A 13958-nucleotide genomic window follows, 5' to 3' on the forward strand; every position below is an offset into this window, starting at 1 on the left:
GAATGCTTGCTCCTTCCCCACCTGCCTCCTCTTGTTATTGTGGCTTTTAAAAACTCTTTGCCAACTCTAACTGGTCCCAGTTCGGCTGTTCTCCTTCTATAATTCAGTTCCACACCACACAGACACACATAACCACGAGGGGTGTTTGTGAATGTATTTTATTTCTGTATTTCATCTGTATGTGTGACTGAACCTGAAAACATCCACTCTCAGGTTTATTGCAGTCTCACCTTCTTTCTTGTATTTTTCCTGTAAAAACTCTCAAGACATTTATTGTAACAACTGTAGGACTTCAGCTGACACCGGTGTTATTTGTTGGGGAATATGACATTTATTAGATGTAACTTGAATATGGTTGACCAATCTACAGATTTAATGAGTACCCAATAGGGTAAAAAGCATCAAGATAAGAGAGATTGTGTGTTTCTATAATTATTTGTGTAGTGAAAAAAAATTATAACCAATCTTTATTGATTAAAAAACAACCTATCACCATTAGTGTTAATATATAGCAGCGTAGCACGGATCTTAAGTTTAACAACCAAAATATGATTAAGCAAACATGACACATTTATTTCTGACCACAACAAAGACACAAACTGATAAATCGGGTATAAATGGGAAATTAGTCTTTGTATGGATAATAAAGAGTGGAGATTTTTAGATAAGGACTATTGACCACTTGTGGTGAGCGCTCAAAGAGAAAGAAAGAAGAATTGGAAAAATGAAATTGCAGTTGTGCAGTAACCGAGATTTGGGGATGTGCTGGTCAATACTTGCATGTGTGGACTGAATGAGCGGATTCCAGGACTCAAATCACACTTGAATCATAACGTAACACTCATAGTTTTTATGCCTCCACGCCGGCGACAGCCATGGCATTAGGCATTATGTGTTCAGGTTGTCCGTACGTCCGTAGGTCCATCCCTTTCTTGTGAACACCTGGTGGGAATATTTTCAAATTTGGCACAAATGACCACTTAGACTCAAGGATGAACTGATTCGATTTTGGATGTCAAAGGTCACTGTGACTTCACAAAACACGTATTTTTGTCCATAACTCAGGAATTCATATGTTAATTATGACAATTTCACACAAATGTCTAACAGGATAAAATAATGAAGTGATTTTGGACAGACATGGATGTAAACTGCAACTTGACTGGTTGGTGGAGGAATACAACCGCGAGGCGGTAATTTTAGTTTCGATATATACACATTATGATACGTTCAGACTCTATTCAGTAAAAATGAGCACTGGGGCGAAGGTAAATTCTAATGTTATCATGACGTGTTGAAATGTTATCTTCTAAAAATGTATTTTTTTGCGAGAAACATGAATAAATACAGCTGTTTGAAGCAGATGTTTTTATGTTGAAGTAATGGGATTTGTTGTTTTACGTTTGTCTTTTGGGACGTGTTCCCAGGAGTATGTTTATGTTTTTAGGTGCCCCGCCTTCCTGAGTATCTGTTCTATTATGTGTAAAATATCTGACCAGTAGGTTTGTAAAGAATCTATTTGTTTGGTCGATATTATTTTCCCCACATTCCTTTCAGCAACTGGAATTGTTTTGTGTATACTTGGATATGGTCGATGGTGTTTTCAAGTATCTTATATTAATCTTCCAGGCATTTCACTACTGGTCTTGTGTGGAGGGAAATATCATTGAAGCTCTCACTGAAGACAGTTTTGGAAAGTTTAATTTTAGGCCAGTAAAATGATACCAAACATGACGCAGGTAAACCTAATTACGATCAAATTACTACCGTTATAAATGAAATACTCAAACTAATGAAGCAAATGAAACAAACATAATTCCACTAATAGCATTACTGAAATGCCTTCATTAAAAAGCCCACAGAGGTTCTTTTAACTTGGTATCAATATATTGATTTTCTTCATACATAAACGTTGTCTCTTTAATTAGATTGTACATTTCCCAAATTAAATCTTAATTCTAAAGTACTACAACACACAGGAGACATTTTGCACTCACACAACACAACGCATTAAACAGCAGTGACTTTAAATTAGAAAACAATTAAAACAGTGTATAGTCAATGTAGCTCCAGGGTCCTGTGCTCCTGATACACGGGTTATATACAGCAGGTCTGCCTAGCGAGGGAGGTCCCGGAACATAAAGTTCATTACAAAGGAAGTGGTGTATTGGCCAGTCTGTTGCTTGCATCATCTGAAGTTTATAGATTAGATACAGCCGTCTCTTAAGACATAAAGATCCCCTGTACACCTTGTATTAAAATATGTTTTGGGTGATTGGAATGCAATGATAGTCTAGTGCTTGACCACATGAGAGTACAGGTGTAAATTCACCCAAAACACATTGAGGATGGATTGTGATCCGATTGGCCAAACCACCTCCGGAGGTGGTCAGGGACGCATTGTGACCACATTGAACACAAGTGTAAATGCAATTGTGTTTTCAATCCACATAAAACAACTACGTGGGCTGAAATACGTAATGCTATGGCTGTCCCAAGTACCATTTTTTGGGTTCTTGAGATGCATTTTAATGTGTGGTATAAAGGGGTCTAAGTTTGTCACTGTTTTACCAGTAGAAGCAGTTTGTCTCAGTTTTTAGACTGACTGTCTCAGAGAGGAGTTTCACTGACTGGTGTCAGAGGTTGAAGGCAACTGTGTTTTCCTGCTGGGATTTTTAGTTGGCGTTTTGTGTTCCTATAAAATAACATGTATCAGTGTAGCTGTGCTTCTGTCATGCTCCAGGTCTGGGGAGGGTAAAACCAGTAGGAGACTGCAACAAGGTCGTAGTGATGTAACAAACGTATGATCCTTAAAGAGCGTCCCATCCATAGATCTTTGACTGCTGGATATTCAAACCATTTCTATGTAGTGACGGGCTAGTGTGTTTTTTTTTCATGTAATTAATGTATAATATATTTTTTCAGAACACAAATATTACACGGCAAAAAAGTGGCATAATTTTTTTTATTTCTGAACAATGTTGATTTTTCTGAGCTTTGTGAGGAACTGACATTCAAAATGTACACTATAGTGTTTAACAACCATGGATGTATTATACATCTATGACAACAACACGGAGGCTCCGCTGTCCTGCAATGCACCTTTCACAATAAAAGCCCTAGACATATACACTGCGTAACTGTTTACCAGAGACAGATTCACTCAGAGCATTTCGCTAAAAGGAAACTCAATAAAATAACGTGCAGTAATATTTGCTATACAACGGTTTACCTCAGACAGACTGCAAAATGCTGCTCTGGGTCAATAGGATCCCGGTAGTTGGTCCTCTGCCTGCGCAAATCTATTTATTGAACAAGTGCTGCAACTGTCGCAAATTCATTGTTGGTATGAATAGTTTTGATGCGAAGTATTCGCAGGTGAGTATTTCGTTGTTTATTCATCACAACCCCAGTGTGTAAAGGTCTTCCGTTTTGTATGACGAATACAGACTACCAGAGGACATGTGTGGTAGTTGGCCGTCGGCTGCAGTCTTTGCGGTGTGTTCGAGTGCAACATTTTGGTCAAGACACAGGCGACGGGAGACGAGGCAAACAGGCGGCCTTCATCGCCGCTAGGTCTCTGATGTCGGTTTGGTGTGTCTGGGCCTTTACCTGCTTGTCCCCGGTCCTGACATATCAGTCTCTGCTGGCAAAGCCTGGTACTGTCTGGCTTCTTAATGGGCAGGAGGGCATCCTTGTTATAGCAACACAGATCATAACAATTAGTCCAGACTGAAGGAAGGGAATGAGGAGGGAAGATCAACTGAGAAAATATGATTTGTGTGTCTCTATTTTTCTGTCTTACACACACTCTTCTGTCTCTGGCACTTCATCTCTCTCAGCAGGGGATTCCTGTGTTCTCCTGCCGTTATCTCCGTGGCTCCGTGAGTGTGTCATTTTGGTAGTAATTAAACTATCCGCTAAATCAGTGATTGCAGTACTTGCTTAAGGAGCCGGGCCTTGGCTCCTTTCATAGCAGAAGCTTAGGGAGCAGCTGGGATGAAATACTATGATCATTCTGAACAGGAAAAAAAGCTTCTGCATCTCTGTATGTATGTATGCATGATAGGTAAATCTATTGAGAGAGATGTCGAGGCAAAAGGTATGGAGGGAGAAGCAAAGAGAGAGGGAGGGAGAAAGAAAGTGAAAATAGCGTAAAACGCTGAGCGCAGGGTGCTGCATGTCGGCGGGTATCAGGGGGAGTATTTGGTGGCCGGGAGCCAGTATGAGTGAGATGAGGGGAGGCGAGTCTGCAGAGCCAATAAATTACGGGCCTTCAAGCCCCACTTTACATTAATGGAATGTGCAGCGCTGCTCTCTCCAGTCGGCCGCTGAGATTAAAGAGTAGGGAAATGGCTGTGGACAGGCTCTCCCTGAGCCCGGGCGCTCTGTGTGATATGGACCTTCAGAAACCCACAGAGCAGCCCCCGTGGTGCACAGGCCCATGAAACAGCGGCGGCTGAGCATTGAGGTCCAGACTGAGCGTTTTAGTTAAAAATACTTCCCAACAAAACCCGCAAGGTGTCTGTACTTTGCGATCACAAGCCGTGGGTGCTGCCGAGCCAGAAAAGGTGTTTTTTAGAGCATCAGCAGTTAACGGTACATAATCCTCGCTTGGCTTGTTTATGTGAAATGCTGTATTAAAGATGGGTTTCTGGGAAAGTCCACCTGGATGGTGGATACATTGTGGTACTCTGAAGATTTCTTACAGATTATGTGGGATAAAGTGTGCGAGTGTGAGAGAATGGCTGAAGCATATCCACCTAAACCCCGCTCTCTTTCACAACCCCCTAAACCCATTACCCCACCATTCATCTCTCAATTGAACTGTGCCACCGCTGTGTCTCCGCCTGTCTCCTGGTGGTTTTAGACTTGTTTGATGGAATCAGACGCATCTGCGAAGATTCAATTAAAACGCCGTTGCCTTTCTTAACTACTTCTCATCGCTCGCGTGTCTCCTGCCAGTGTTTTAAAGTGATTACACACAATTATTTCAATTAGATGTCAGGAAGTAGTGCCATCATCATCAGACAGTAATCAGGTTGTGGTGGAGCAGTGGGAGACAGAAAGCGACAGCTCCTCTCATTCTCTTTCATTAAAGATGGAGGAGAACATTGCAGAGCGTTTTTCGCTTCTCTTTTTATTTTCCTTCTGTTTTTCACAGTGTGGCACACTTTTAGAAACGCAGGAAAAAAGACACTTTTGTACCCCCTGCAAGCTGTTCTCATCTCTGCTAATGAATGAAATCCATTCCTGGATCTCTTTCTGAAAGACGGGTGAATGTGAGGGATTGAGTGAGACACAAAGGAGGAGCAGGCCTCCTGTTGTGTCCTGGACGGAGTCAAATAGAGCGGGAAGAGAAAGAGAGATTATACAGGCAGCCTTCTGGCATGCTTTACACTGCGGAGCAGTTATTATAATACCTGAATGAAGTCCCGTTGGTTCAATGAGAATTTCAAATGTAATTCAAATTGATGCTGACACTCTTTACATTATGATTCACTTCCTTTTTGTCTTTTTTGTCCAGCTCTTCCTCTCTCTTTAAACAAGACTTTATCTTTCTTTCTTCTTCCCTTTCTTCCTTTATGTTTTTTGTCTTTCCATGTAATACGAAGTACGCACAGTTAATTATTATAGGGCAAAATGGAACTTAAAGTTACTTTAAGCTGGTTATGAAACAGTCTCAAGTCAATACTGATACCTCTGTATGACCTACATAAGTAAACAAGACCATTAGCGAGAAGATTGGCTATTTCTATATAGTTATTCTTAACTTTTGTCATCTGTGCCACCGGGTCGGATTTCGGCTAAATTGGACAAAATCATGCAGGTTCACCAGAAACACCTTCAGCTCAGACTCCAGCGGGGCCTCCGGCAGCGATTGGCGTCAGGTGGAGAGCTCTGCGCCCAACAGCACCGACTCCTCCTCCGGCCAGGAGCAGAGCTTCGCCTCGCTGCTCCGCCGTTCCCCGCTGGGAGCCAACACCGACGCCACGCTACTGGAGGCCCAGGCCGTGTTGTTGTGCCCACTGGAGGGAAGGGAGGCACGGGAGAACCAGAAACAGGACTGTGCAAGACAGACTGTCAGACCCTGCTGCAGTAAAACAAGATGTTTTCTAAAGGGAGTCTGTTACTCGGAAACACTACCACTTTTGTCCACAGGGACCGCCAAAATCTACGCAAAATGAAAGTTCCTCATAGTAACTTTAACATTCTTACTATCAATCAGATGTTATTTATATAGCACAAGTCATCAGATGCAAGTTTAGTATAATAAAACTAGTAACTAGATAAAACTTAACATTCAGGAAAAATAGAAACAAATACAAAGACTTCCTTTGTTTATGTTCTCCCGTGTCGATCAGCAGGAGTTCATGAGTGGAGCTGGTCGTGATGGGTTATGGGGGTGATGGGTTATGGGGGTCTGTGTTTCCGTCGGAGCTCCGGTATACCGTCCTTGAGGAGCAGAATATGCTATAGGAGCTCCCACGGGACTAAAGTATGGTAACAGAGCTAGCACAGGAGCTGCCGGGGCTCTGTGTTGTGATAACAGAGGCTTTGCAGGCGGAGACACACGCAGCATAATGAACAACCCCACCGCCCACTGCAGCACACGATGCACACACAAACACACATGGGACGCACCGCACCCACGTACAAACGTAGAAACACACACACACGTAAAGTGCATGTTCTTCTATAATCCCACCTTTCCCCTCGTTGTGTTATTTTTCACACAACATCATAATGAACAATACGTGCACACATGAACGTGTTACAGCCCAGCCCTCTGCAGCACATGCTTGGCTGCTTCGCCGAGGCCACGCTGACTGCATGTCTTACAGCGGCATCAGTATGCTGCGAGCATGGTCTTGTGTCTACAGCACTCTGCTCTCCCTCCCTTCATCCACCTCTCCTTTATACCTCCCTCTCACTTCTCTGTCTTACCTCCATCATTCTCTCCGGGCTTACGAGGCTCTGCTGCTCCCTCCATTCCCGACCTCTCCCTCCTTTCAGTGTAAAACAGAGCCAGATTCAGGCTCGTAAGCTGTTGTGTATTCATCGCTTTACTATTTTCAGCCTCCTTATCTTTGAACAGTGTGTGTTTTCCTGTACTCCACTTCTCTCTCTCTCTCTCTCCACTCCACCTCTCCCTGGTCGTCCTCCTTCACCACGTCTTTGCATCACTGCTGGCTCTGCTTTCGGGTTTTCTGGTCCAAGTGGGGAACAGCATGCTAGGCTAATTATACCGTTAGGATCCAGCCATATTGGCTAATGTTGTTCTTCATCTCTCTGTTGTAATGTGACCAGGGGACGGGCTCATTAATTGCCCGGCTGATGACTGTCATCATCCACACCCCTCTATGTCCGACACGGAGGGGTAGAGTGTGTGTGAGTGTGTGCGTGTTTGTGTGTGTGTGAGTCTCAGCGGGTGTCTGATGGGAGGGTGCTCAAGTGTGGAGGACTCATCATGGGTTATTAGGAGCATGCAGGGGGGCCATCAAGCGTGAGAGATAGAGCGATGAAGAGAGAGAGAGAGGGGAAGCAAAGTAATGCTGGTCCTAAAGTGTGGCTTCAAAAGAGACTCATTGAGTTTCTCCTCACCTCTCGCTCCTCAATGTGCTTTTTTTTTGCATTTTGGGTAAACTTTTGTCGCCATGAATCATATTTTTTTGACAAAAACGCGCTGAACTTCATAAAGTTGGAGGATTTCCGAGGAAGTAAAAAAATTAGGTTTAAGATTGAATCAGCAGAGGCCAAGATAGCCTGACTTCTTGGCCTTGGATCCTTGGATCCTACACTTCCCATAATGCAACTCTGTAGCATCTTTTGTCAGACCCTCCTTGCAGGCTTTCTGTTATGAATTTGTAGTCTCCAATCCCAAACTGAGATAGAATCACAAGTCAGTCTCTAAATGCTTTGCTCAATTATAAAGACTGAAGACAATCTCCCTGGTTTCTTTGCTAAAACTGGGTGGAAACGATTATATATTTAAAAAAAAGAAAAGTCTTTAGGGCATCCCTTCATATCGGGGCGGTGACGTGCAGAAGTCGTGTACTTGTAAACACTGTGCACAGAAGTGTTGTTGCTCCAGCTGCTCTGCTAACATGCTAACAGACACTCACAGATGGTTCCTTCACTGTTGCTGCTGTTCAAAGTTTAAAAAACCAAAATAATGTCAGAGCTCTCCTGCCGCCAGTAATGTGACTCGCGGTTTCAGGTATCATTATTCCTCCAGAATCTACAGCTGCCTCCCGGCTCTCATTTTATTCCCATGTGGCAACCCCCTACGTCTCCACGCATGTAGATAAATGGTTGTGATCAAACTGTCCGAATCCAGGTTCTCACGATACCAGAAATTTAGTAATTGATACCAATACCAGTGAAATCCCACGATTCTTGATACAAATTCTTCACCAAAGTAAAAAACAAAAGTAAAACAATAAATCCCATGTACTTCAACATCCACTCCTTTATTACCATTTGCATACTGGTTTTTGTTGGAAGTTAAACAGGTCATAATTCCCTCTCTATTATCTCCGATTATCTGGCACTGCGAGACTAAAGCTGAGATAACCCTGCTGACATCGCTATGACATCATCAGGGTAATTTTCGTTAGAAAGCTCCTAATACACTGTACACTGGGATATCTGCTCAGCAGATACCACCCATCATTAGTATATTTACTGTGATGACATTACACAATGGAGGAATGCTCTGTTAAATAAATGTCACAGAGACGTTTGTGGCATGAATGAGTGACATTTAGTGACAGGTTTCAAATGGGCAAATCATAACACTCTGACACATGTAGTATACATACATACATACATAGAGTACACACACCTGGTCTGTCTCATTGGCCGCTGTTAATTTCCTGCAGAGCATCCTCACAGCACATGAAGGCCTGATAAGGATAAAGGATAAGAATCTAGACAGCCTTGTACGCCATGATTAATTCATTTCATATTCTGCTTGCCCGGAATGAATGTGCAGTTAATATTTAATATTCCTACGCTTTTTCACATGATTGCAACATGATTATGAGCGGGACACATAGTGTGGGTGTGCGTGTTTGGGAGGTGAGAGAGAGAGGGCACGAGAGAGAGAGAGGCAGTGTGAAAAGAGAAAGAGAGAGAGAGAGAGAGGGTGAAATCCCACGTTTTGTAAAATTGCATTGTTAAAACTGTTGGTGCTTACCAGTAATGCTAATGTGATGCTTAACTAATTGAAATTGAAAGCAAAATTGGATTGAAAGAGACAATTAAAGAGAGAGAGCAGGAGAGGAGGAGGAGGAGGAGAGAGACCGCCACAGCATCACCGCACTATATGTATGTATTTCAGTGTGTGCTGACACAGTTTGTTGTTGTGCATCGAAGCAGCACGAGAATAAACACAGAGTGCACCTCTAGCTTTATTTTCATGCCGTATGGAACGAGAATGAAATTTTTTTCATTTACGAAGCACAACAATGAGTAACTCCATAGTGTTTGCAGTATATTATACTCTCTCTCCCCTCTGGAAACAGGCGGCATGAAGGGAGAAAGAAAGGACGCAGATTTCATATCGCATGATAATACAGCCCTTGAAATGTTATTATTGTTCATAATTGGAGCCTTTAATAAGCCTGCTGTGAGGTCATGGTGCTCTAATGGTGTGTATTACAATCATTTACCAGATTCACAAAGCAGTGGAGACTCTGGATGAGCTTTCCAAGCTTCCCTTTGAAAGCTTATGTGGTGATTCTACCTCTGTGAAAATGCACGTAAACATCTCTGCAGATTTATGTAGAGGAGGGTCTTATTATCAAAAACCAACGCCAGGTAAGTGGCCCTCGACGTCTGATACCGAGGCACCCTTTAGCGTTTGCTATATAAATGCAAGTCCAATAACCATTTACCAAGTAAGTTACGTAACAAAACAAACTTATTTTACAGAACAAATGTACTTATTTTAACCCCAAACCACGATCTTTTCCTGAACCTAACCAAGTAAACCTAAAAACTAAGAAAACTTACAATGGAAGTTTATTTTGAAAATCACCTCGCACGGCAGCTGGATTCTCGGGATGAAAAATCTGTCTTTTCAGGCTTCAAGTGATGCGTTTGTGTTCAGCAATCAAGAGAACGGACCAATCGGTGTCCTGTGAGGAGCTACTGGCAGCTACATGTGGATTAGCTGTGTGTGACACGACACAGAGAGACGACTGTTCAAAGAGGTTAGCTTAGCTGCAGCAATAGCATTTCTTCATTGAAAGAAGAGCAAAGAACGACACTGAAGGCTTTTCTCGATGGAAGAGGTGTTTTTGCTCTTCTTCCGACGAGCTTGGAGTTTGATTAACAGATGGTTCAGCCTATCACCTGCCACGGAGATGATTTGCGGAGCTCACAGAGAGCTGCAGAGACGTGCCACGCACCTCCTGAAAAAGTGACTACATGCCAGGCACCACAGATGCTGCAGAAGTTTGATTGGATCAGAGCCGGGTTGTATTTGGAGGCCGCACAGGAGCTCCTCCTCATCATCCAGCCATGGAGTTGTGTTGGGCCAAACTTATATGAAACTATTGAATCACATTTATCAAACAAATCAAAGACAGTCTGACAAAGGATTTGAAAATCACAGTTCCAAATCCAAAACAAATGACATGCAATCCACACCAGCCCGCACAGAACGCATAGGCGCACAGCTGCAGGCGTATAAATCAGGCACAAGTTAGCCTACTTTGGAAGTTTACTTTGAAAAGACTGTATGCATGTAACGAGCGTAAACTGACCCCTAACACGTCTAAAACTGATGCTACAGGGGTACCTAGAGCGTCATAGTTTGAAGAGTAGGGCCACTGACATCGCATCAGTATTTGATGAGTGAGAACGTATTGTCGCAGAGGCTGACGCAGCCTTCGCTTGACAGGAAATTTGTTCATCGCTCACCGCGCGGTAGGGCAAATCAGTGTGCAAGGAACACCATTCACTGTTTCTAGGCAACAACAACAGGTATAGTTGTTATCTCATTGGTTGCGCTTTGAAAGGTCAGCGACAACCGAGGTCAAAGATGAAATAATTTGAACTTTGAGTGTAGCGCTTGGTGGCGATTTTGAGCTGTGCACCAAGCCAAAGGGAAACAATGGCACCTCCAGCGGAGAGCAATTTGACCGCTGATCATGTGTGGGCGGCTTGACAGTCGAGTTGACTTGCAAATTTCCCAAATCTTCACAAAGGGTTGCGTGCCGCTGCTGGGCCACACACCAACCAACAAGCTGATTGGTTAATCCAACTTCATTTTGAGAGACGGGTTTGAAACTAAACACTTGAACTGAACTTTAAAATCCATACCAGTATAAAACAGCTATGGATTTTTGCGACAGAAGCATGTTCCTCCTTCACAGTGTCATGCATGTTGTTGCAGTATAAGTAATGTAAGGGTAATATGAAGTAAGAGCCGTAGGGCTGATGGAGAAGTTAATTAGAGGCCAGGCCAGTCATCTCCACCTTCTGACCCATTTCCACCCCTCCCATCATCCCCCTCCACATCCCCCCTTATCTGTCATTCACAGTCCCACCACTGCTAATGAGCTTATTCTGAGCCATACATTATGTCCGCAGCTGTACCCTTTTTCTCCGTACAGTCTCCGTTCTCCACCAGAAACGGAGAGATGGCTGTTCGTTTCCCACCATGTCTCCAATTAGATGCCCCTCTATTCATCCTTCTGTCATTCCTCCCTCTTCTCTCTATCCTCTTGTTTCTCTTGTCTGCCGGTGTGGGAAGCAGGTTGTAAAACAGGCTGCCTTATCCAAATGGAGACAAGCCCCGCGGTCACCGCAGTTTTGTCACATTAGCCTCCTTAGTCTGAATGTGTGTGTGTGCGTGTGGCCCTCTCTCTGTGTGTGTGTGTGTGTGTGTGTGTGTGTGTGTGTGTGTGTGTGTGTGTGTGTGTGCGTGTGTGTGTGTGTGTATGTATATATATATGTGTGTGTTTTGAGGCTGAGTGTGACATTAGCCTCGCAGTCACAGGTAATGATCTCATCTCCCCGCTGGTGACTAGAGGCACCCAAAGAGAATTACACACACACACATACTGAGAGGGAAAGATGGGGAGCAGAGATTGGTATTGTAATGGTACTCTAATGGGTTACCTGACAAGTGCTTTTTCTTAATGATGTGTCCCCCCCTCTCCCCCTCCCTCCTGTTTCTCCCCTAACTCTCCCCTCCAGGTGCACTTTCCGACTCTGAGGAGCAGTGATATGGACACCAGGTGTGGTGACGTCCAGGTATGTGTTCAGTTCTCATAGCACTCTGTTTGTGTGCATCAAACACGCCATCTTTTGAACGTCATCACTAGGGCTGTCGAAATAACCGCAATATTGCAATACTGCAGGGGATGGCAAGCAACTATCACAACCGCTACGTTCAAGTTTTTCTTTGCAATGGGAGCACTGCGTATTTACACTATGCTACAAACGCCAGCAGCGTGACGAAGCGCTGAGCGCTGCACGTTTGCTGTTTTCTTTTCTGGTCGCCGAGATAAAGAGTATAGAAGCAAAGAGACGAAACTCTGTTGTTTTTTGACAACAGTCGCTGCCACCTTTTTGGACTGAAAATATAAGATTTTATTGTTCAACACAGGCCATTTCGGTAGAATATGACAATAGAATAGAAATCATTTTGTTTTACTTTTGTACAGCACTTTTTAGGCGGACGTTTTACTGGCTAACGGTAATCGCTTTCAGACCAAAATGACGGAAGCGTAGCTTTGCTGCTGGGCACTGATGTTGCAATGAAACGAACAATTGACTTTCACTTCTTTGCAATATATGTTCTTTGGGGCGCCGCAGTAGCCTACCTGGTAGAGCTGGACGCCCAATATATCAAGGCTGAGGTCTCACCGCAGTGGCCTTGGGTTGGAGTCACTATCATTAAAAATAAAAAAAAATCTAAATATACGTTCTTTGGCCGAGAGTTGAAAAATGTTCAACTTTGGGTAAAACGCTGCGCTTGTCACTGCCACTCATTTACCCATCCATCCAATCACAATGGAGGAGGGGCGGGACAAATCCTTAACAACAACATTGGAGGAGAAAGTAAAACACAGACTGGCGGTTCTGTCCTCTCTCCCTACTTGTTTCAGCCTTCCCTTCATCCAGAGCAAGTACTCTACCTGGTGCTGGTATGTTTTGATATTCTATAATCATAGCAACCAGACACAACCAAAGCGCCTCAGCTGAAAAAAATACCGCATCTTATGACCCTTCTGTGTTCTTTAAAAAAAAGTATTTAAATGGTTTTTAATCTATTGCCAAACTTGCCATTATAAAGCAACAATACACCTAATAATAGCCTAACAATAAAATGTATGTATATAGCACTAAAATCAGGATAAATTAAGTATTTTGCAATATGTCAATAATATCGCATATCGCACTGTTGAGCCAGTCATTATCACCGCAGGGGAAGTTCCTTCACCACGTCAGCCCTAGTCATCACATCATAACCTGCTATCTGTTCTACTTTTTGTTCAGCTGCTGTCTGTGTCTGAGCCTATTATATCACCTATTTGCTATATCGTGCACCATATTACTCTTTACCATTTTATTTGAGTGTCCAAGTGTGGATTCTATGCACTTTATAGTGCCCTCAAAAATCCACACAATGAAATGAATTAAGTAGTGTCCCTGGTATTCTAACAATCCCACAGTGCAATGTGTCGCTTTTTATAGATGCAAAAAAAAGGGAGTAATGAGGGTGAACGAGGGAGTGATTACAGCAAATGGCGACAGAGTGAATAGAATAGAAACTCACATACAACATCCACAGCATTCATCTCCACACATCATATTAATCTCACAAAAACCTGAGTGATGCACAAACAGAGCCAAAACAAACCAGGGGGTGCTGAGGCAACACACAGCAACAAGAGATGAGAGCTGCAAACTCTGCTGCGAGTATGTTGTTTTGAACC

The 13958-nt window shown here is 43.2% G+C and overlaps 1 protein-coding gene across 2 annotated transcripts in view; it reads left to right on the top strand.

The window, feature by feature from the left end:
* dab1a (DAB adaptor protein 1a) overlaps nucleotides 1-13958 on the top strand; it is a 330333-nt gene that overhangs the window by 191819 nt on the left and 124556 nt on the right. For both annotated transcript variants that reach the window (XM_074636001.1, XM_074636002.1), the window contains one exon: nucleotides 12214-12270. The gene's annotated coding sequence lies outside the window, so the exon portion shown is untranslated. The remainder of the gene's footprint in view (nucleotides 1-12213; nucleotides 12271-13958) is intronic.

Source organism: Sebastes fasciatus, chromosome 5 (genome assembly GCF_043250625.1).
Source record: "Sebastes fasciatus isolate fSebFas1 chromosome 5, fSebFas1.pri, whole genome shotgun sequence".
NCBI classification, from domain to species: Eukaryota; Metazoa; Chordata; class Actinopteri; order Perciformes; family Sebastidae; genus Sebastes; species Sebastes fasciatus.